We start from the raw sequence: 8040 nt of genomic DNA on the forward strand, positions 1-8040 counted from the left end.
AGCAGGGGCTCCCCTAAGCCCTCCCCCAAACCCCTCCAAATACTTGTGAAAAATTAAACAAATTCTAGAGCAGCAGAACCCACAAAAGACAGAGTAAAACACATTTTCAGTCCAAGACAACCTGGATGGTCAATGAGAAATGTCTCTTTGCTGGCACTGAGGCAGGATTCTTTTGCTTTGCCTGTGCTTGGATCTGGGCCCCAGTCCTCGATGGCAGTCCTGTGGTGAGGAGGAGCCCTGGCATAGCAGAGCTTGTGGTGGCAGTAGAGAGAGAACCCTCCCCTTATTCCCAGGGCAGAAAAGAGTGCTTGTGGTCACTCACAGACCAGAGCACAGGCCAGGAGAGGAGTAAACACCTCTTCTTAGGTCATACTATCTTGGAAGAACTGAAAACTTACAGGTCCCTAGAAGTATCTCTGAAAACAGCTGCACAAAAACCTTTGAAGCTTGGGACAGTACACCCTCCACAGTGGAAGCAGAGCCTGCCTTAACAAAGAGTTAAAACATCAGGTAACTGGCTGGGATCACGAGCAAACCATGAGGAAAAACTCAGACTACAGAATCTTATTTTGGTGACAAGGAAGATCAAAACATATAACCAGAAGAAGACAACAAAGTCAAATCTCCTACATCCAAAGCTTCCAAGAAAAATATGAATTGGTCTCAGGCCATGGAAGAGCTCAAAAAGCATTCTGAAAATCAAGTGAGGAAGATGGATTAGTGGTAGTCAGTCTGAGGAAACTGAAGCCAACATAGGTTGAATGACTTGCCCAGGATCACACAGCTTATATCTGAGAGCATCAGTGCAGGAGGCTGTACTTGTCCTAGGCAGGCACAGAGGTTGGCAAGACCAACTGGAACCAAGATAAAAGGCCATCATGGAAAATCCTGAACCATTTGCTGAGGTTTCCCAGACCACACTGGCTAGAGCAGTGTTGAATTTCATGCATCAGAGACATAGCCTGTCCCTATTACTCTTTACCTGGTTCTGCTGAATTCTCTCAGCCAAGTCACAGGCAATTGCATCTCAGAAGTGGAGTCCTTTCTGAACAGGACCCAGGGAGATAACGTTCTGATCTGCCTACAACCAAAAGTAGGCAATGACACCTGAGTGGTTAAATGGCATTGTGAATCTAAGAATCTGCTCCTACTCAACATCTATCCAAGGGAGAACAATTCAAGCTGGATCCTTCCCCAGAAGGAGTATGAGAGGAGAATGTCTGCCCCTAATGAGAAATCTCTGATGTTAATGAATGTGGCCTCTGAAGACAGCGGATATTATGAAATTCACATTATATCAGCCTCAGGAGAGATACATATTCAGAAGTTCAATTTAATTGTCATTGAGTCTAACATCAACCCATGGATCTGGTTAGCCATCATTGTCAGCGTGGTCCTGTTTGGTGTATTGATTGTCCTGCTAGCATTATAAGATTTCTGTCCAAAAATACTACAGAATTGCCTTATCAAAATAAAAAGCATCCACAGAAGAGGAAGAAACATATCACCCGTACTGACCTAGGGAGGAGAGAAGACTAGAGGAGGGATGTGCACTTGTCCAGATGGCTTCCCTTTCAGATCAAAAAACACAGAGGATACATGGATAAGACAGCTCCTTGATGTAGATATAGATATAAACATAGGTGTAGATGTAGATGAAGATATAGATATAGACATAGCAAAGGCAAGAATGAGGCCTGTCAGGAATAGGCAGAGAGAAGATGACCTTGCCTCTTGGTCTCAGTTTTATGCCTTTGACTTTTCAAAATCTTTTTGCCTAAGTTTGGGGCTTAAAAAGCTAAAGGTGCCCTAAAGCTGAGAGCCCTTGACAGTTTCTTGGAAGGATATCCTCTAAATGGACAGTGATATGATGCACGAGAGCCATTGGAAAGCAAGCAGCAAGCCCCAAGAAATTCTAATCTGAAATAAGAGAGGCCTCTGACAAAAACCTTACCCTGGTGGAAATCAAAATAAGAGAACAGAATCAAGTCTAAAGTAACTAGGTATAAAGGAGAACTCTGTTTCAAAGTGATTGGCACCTGGGTCAAGACAGAGAAGGAGAATGACAAATATTGGAGAGACTATGGGAAAAGAGACAAATTAGTATACTATCGATGGATCTGGCTTAGTCTTTCTGGAAAGCAATGGGGAGCTATGCCCTACAAGTTATTTAACTGTATGTAAGCTTTGACCAAGTGATGCCACTACTAGGTCTATAATTCATTTTATGATGGCAGTGACTGGAAATTAAGGTAGTGCTTATCGGTTGGGGAATGGTTGAACAAATTATGAAATATGGGTATAATGGAAGACTATCATGGAATGAGAAATGATGAGGAGAATAAACAGGGAAAAATTTCAACATTGTGTGTGTGTGTGTGGGAAACAACTTTGAAAGGCTTAAGAACTCTGATCAATGCGCAACCAACAACAACAATTCCAGAGGACTGATGATGAAGCATAAGGGGTGATGGAATTAACTTGAAAAATAAGACATACATTTTCAGTTATAGTCATTCTGTTAATATGTTTTGTTTGACTTTATTTGTTAGAAAGGTTTGCTTTTAAAAGAGAGGAGATCTAGGAATAGGGAAGGAATGAAGGAGGGAAGAGAAGGAGGAAGGAAGGAAAGAAGAGGGAAGGAGGGAGGGAGGGAGAAGAGGAAGGAAAGAAGGAAAAAAAAGAAGGAAGAGAGGGAGAGGAGGAAGAAAGAGCAGAACAGTTTTTACAGTTACATTTTTAATTTAATTATATGCATAACAACAAAAACAAGCTCCACATAACAAAAACTCACAATTTCATGAAAAACCTCTGTTCAATGTTTATAGAAATTGTTTTACTGATTGATTTTTATTAAGAATTTTTTAAAGTCAGAAAATGACAATTCTTGGAGGGGCTATGGGAAAAAACTAATAAAGAAATACTTTTCTGGTCACAAAAAAAAAAGAAAATGAAGTAAGAGAAGTAGAGGAAAAATTGGGAAGAGAAATGAGAGTGATGCAAGAAAATCATGAAAAATGAGTCAACAGCTTGCTAAAAAGAGACTCCAAAAAATGCTGAAGGAAATAATACCTTAAAAAATAGACTAGACCAAATGGCAAAAGAGATCCAAAAAGCCAATGAGGAGAAGAATGTCTTAAAAAAAGTTTGACTTTATTTGTTAGAAAGGTTTTCTTTTAAAAAAAAAATGGCCAAATGGAAAAGGAGGTCCAAAAGCTCACTGGGGAAAATAGTTTCTTAAAAATTAAAATGGAGCAAATGGAAGCTAATGACTCTGTGAGAAATCAAGAAATCATAAAACAAAACCAAAAGAATGAAAAAAGAGAAGACGGTGAAATATTTCATTGGAAAAACAACTGACCTGGCAAAATAGATCCAGGAGAGATAATTTAAAAATTATTGGACTATCTAAGCCATGATCAAAAAAAGAGCCTAGACATCATCTATCAAGAAATTATCAAGGAAAACTGCCCTGATATTCTCAAACCAGAGGGTAAAATAGAAATTGAAAGAATCCACCAATCAGCTACTGAAAGAGATCCCCAAAGGGAAACTCCTAGGAATATTATAGCCAAATTCCAGAGTTCCCAGGTCAAGGAGAAAATGTTGCAAGCAGCCAGAAAGAAACAATTCAAGTATTGTGGAAACACAGTCGGGATAATGCAAGATTTAGCAGCTTCTACATTAAGGGATCAGAGGGGCTTAGAATATAATATTCAGGAGGTCAAAGGAACTAGTATTAAAACCAAGAATCACCTACCCAGCAAAATGAGTGTAATCAATGAGGGGAAAAAATGATATTCAATGACATAGAGGAATTTAATGCATTCTTGAGAAGCAGAGCTAAATAGAAAATTTGACTTTCAAATACAAGACTCAAGAGAAGCATGAAAAGGTAAACAGAAGCATGAAAAGGTAAACAGGAAAGAGAAATCGTAAGAGACTTACTGAAGTTGAACTGTTTATATTCCTACATAGAAAAACGATATTTGTAACTCATGAGACTTTTCTCATTATAAGAGTAGTAGGAAGGAATATATGTAGACAGAGGGTACAGGGTGAATTGAATATGAAGGGATGATATGTAAAAAATAAAATTAAGAGGTGAGAGAGAAATGTACTGGGAGAAGGAGAAAGAGAGAGGTAGAATGAGGTAAATTATCCCACATAAAAGAGGCAAGAAAAAGCTTTTACATACACACCCAATTGGGTATGGAAATCTATCTTACCCTACAGGAAAGTAGGGGGGAAGGGGATAAGAGAGGGAGGGGTGATAGAAGGGAAAGCAGTTTGAGGGAAGGGGGTAATCAGAAGCAAATACTTTTGAGGAGGGACAGATCAAAGCAGAGAATAGAAGGGGACGGGATAGGATGGGGAGAAATATAGTCTTTCACAACATGACTACTATGGAGGTGTTTTGCATGACTGCACATGTATATAGCCTAGGTCAAACTGCTTGCCTTTGCAATGAGGTTGAATGGGGAGGAAGGGAATTTGGAACTCAAAATTTTAGAATGTTAGAAATTGTTTCTGCATGCAACTGAGAAAAAAGACACACAGGCAAAGGGGTACAGAAATCTATCTTACCCTACAGGAAATTAGAAGGGGAAGGGGATAAGAGAAGGGGGAGGTAATAGAAGGGAGAACAGATTGGGTGAAAGGGGGAGTCAGAATGCAGGCCATCATGGGGTGGGGGGAGGGGAGGAATGGGGAGAAAATTTAGAACTCAGAATCTTGTGGAAGTGAACGTTAAAAACTAAAAATAAATAATTTTTTAAAAAAAATTCACCAAAAAAAAAGAAAAGTAAACTGAGCAGAACCAGAACATTGTATGTAGTAACAGCAATATTGTAATTATGATCTACTGTGAAAACTGAGTAAATCTGATTAAGACAACGATCTAAAACCATTTCAAAGTACTCATGATGAAAAATGCTACCCACCTCCAGAAAGAACTGATGGACTCTAAGAGCAGGTTTTAGCATGCTTTTTTGCTTCAATTTTCTTTATTTTCTTTGTGGGTTTTTTTTTGGTATATTTTCTTTTGTGACATTGTTAATGTGGAAATATGTTTTACATGACTTCACATGGAAAATTGATATCATATTGCTCGTCTTCTTAACAAATGGGTCAGGGGTAGGAGGGAGGGGCATAGTTTCAAATTCAAAATTTTAAAAAAATGAATGGTAAATTTTTTTGTGTAAAAGGAAATATTTAGCAAAATGAATAATTATATTAAAAAAGAGAAAACCTCAAAAAGAGAATTCTTTTTCTTAATTGTGTTAAGGGCTCTAATTTAAAAGAAATAATACAACTGTTGGCAATATAGTACACATCATGGCCACTCATGATAATAGTCAAGTAAGATTGAAAATGCAGTGGTGTGTTAAAACCCTCAACTAACTTAACACCTCACATTAACTGAGTTGTGTCACATTAAATGTAATGTTATAATTTTATAATTCACACTAAATTGAATCAAAATTTGTATCATTTGAACTTGCATTAACCTTGATGTAGCTGTACTAAGTAACCCCTGGCCCAGAGGTAACAGAGGGATGCAGAATCAGGGCTAGAAGTAAAGTGCTCAAGAAAGGCAGCCTAGAATACAATGAATAGAGAGGCAGGCGGATTTTAAAAAGCATTTTGACCAAATCTCTGATTTCAGCTGTGTAGGGAGCTTTAGATGAGAAACTCCTTGTACTGGGGAATATCAGTGCTTCCTCTGCATTGAAGAGGATCAGAGAATTGCCTGAAGGCACTTAGTTACCCAGTCATTGTATGTCTTTGGCAGGCCTTCTTCCATCCAGTTCTTCCTGCCTGGAGCATTTTATGGTGCTTCTCATGATAGGCCCTTAATTCTTTTGTTAAATGCATATAACTTTAGTGCCAGAAAATTCTACCCCATGGCACACATTTATTTTGCGATGTCATACTCTATGTGACGGTGAAAGGCTTCAGGGGCTAGAAAATGTGGAGCTACAATGTCCAGACCTTACTAAGTAAAGTCACATGAACATCTTATCTTTTGCTGTCCCTGCTCTCCTCTGATGGAAAGGCGTGTTTCTGTGGAGTTGGATCCTCCTTGAGATGATGGCCTATGCCAAAGCGTCAACTTTCAAAGGAAACCTACTTCAGACCCTGTGAGAACCACTACGCCACCCTCTGGATCAACAATTTGGAAACTCAGTCTACAACAGTTTATTGGGAGCCTATTATATATGCCCAGAGACTGAAGGCCAGAATTTCCTCAGTTTTTCCTCAGTTTACTTGTTGCTTTTCTCAGGCTGATCTACCATATGCTTTTAGTAAATGACATTTAGTATCATTTAGTAAATGACATTCTTGGAATATTAATCCTCGAAAATTAATGATCATAATCACTGGCATTTGTCACAGGCATTTAAAAAATTGTCAACAGGTAGGTAGAGGGATTCCTTTATTTAAAAAAATACATTTAATCATTCACTGCTAAATGATGCTTCGAATAAAAAATCAGCAGAAACATGTACATGTTTTTCATTTTTATGGGAACTAAGAAAATGCTTATGGATATTTTCAGGGTGATTTTGGTGACAAAGGTTTGTCTACTAGTCTGACTATTCCTTCTCAATCTCCTTGGCAAGATGATCTTTTGTGTCCCACCCCCTGAGTGTGGGCTTCCTTTAGATGGCTGAATTAGGCTTTCTTCTCTACTCCCTTTATCTTGCAGTGATCAACTACGTTCAGAGCTGATGACGCCCAACCACATATGCCCCCACTCACCTCTTTGCCTCTCACCACATATGCCCCCACTCACCTCTTTGCCTCTCACCATCTGTTCGATAGCACTCAGTGATCCCATCAGCATATCCAATACAGAATTACTGTTTCCCCCCCTAAACTCACTCTTCTTCCTAACTTCCCTATTTCCTTGGAAGGTAACCACCACCCTTCTAAGAAATTACCCAGGTTTCTAAGAAAGGTAACCTATCTAATGCTTTGCCAGTTCTTAGAGATTTTACCTCAACAGCTCTCAAATTTGCCCTCTTCTCTCCATTTGTACACAAGCTGCCCAATTCAGGGCCTCCTCAATTCTCCCCTGGACTATTTACAACAGGAACTTAATTGGTCTCCCTGGCTCCAAGCCATCCCCTTAACAGCCCATCCTCTACACAGTTACCAAATTAGTACTCCCAAAGCCTAAGTTTGACCATATCACTCCCCTCCTCAGGTAGCTTCAATGGCTCCCTCTCACCCCTAAGATAAAACACAATCTCTTAATTAGCAAGTAGAGCCCTTCACAATCTGTGTTTGAACTACCTCGCTAGGCCTATTGCACATTATCTTCTTTTACACACTTTATGTTCCAGATAAATCGGCCTGATCACTGCACCTCCTACACAACATCCCATTTCTCATCTCTGAGCTTTTGTCTATGCTATCCCCCATTCCTGAAATGCAACCCTTTATTTCTGCTTCACAAAATCCTTCAAAGCTCCAGTGCTGCCTTCTGCTAAGCCCTTTCTGATTACCCCAGTTATTAGTGCTGATTGCTCTTCCTCCCTTTCCATGAAATTACTGTGTATTTATTTTGTGTTGACTTAACTGGGTACATGTTGTTTCCCCCAGCAAAATGCAAACCCCTTGAGAACAAAGCCCATTATTTTTATCTTGCTATCATCAGAACCTAGCACACAGTAACTACTTAATAAACGTTCACTTGCATTGAATAAAAATCAGTTTCTTCTGAATCCGAAATTTGGTTTTTTTTTCCAATAGGCTTTCCAAGGTAAATATTAAATATATTGATATCCTTGTTAATGTCCATCAACCAGTTAGTGTCCAGGGAGTACATGAGCAGTTCCAACCATGTGAAGCATTAAGGAACAGAACTAAGGGGGCAAGGTAAGGTTGAAAAGTAGATACTAGACAGGCCCGTTATTAAGCAAGAGTATCCTGTCACTGACTACAAGCTCTATTGAACCTCTTAAATCAATATGATTCTTTTGGGTCTGTTTACCATATACATATGTGTACATATATACAAGTACATACATG

The sequence above is a fragment of the Phascolarctos cinereus genome, unplaced genomic scaffold (genome assembly GCF_003287225.1).
Source record: "Phascolarctos cinereus isolate Bilbo 61053 unplaced genomic scaffold, phaCin_HiC Scaffold_4;HRSCAF=312, whole genome shotgun sequence".
Taxonomy (NCBI): Eukaryota; Metazoa; Chordata; class Mammalia; order Diprotodontia; family Phascolarctidae; genus Phascolarctos; species Phascolarctos cinereus.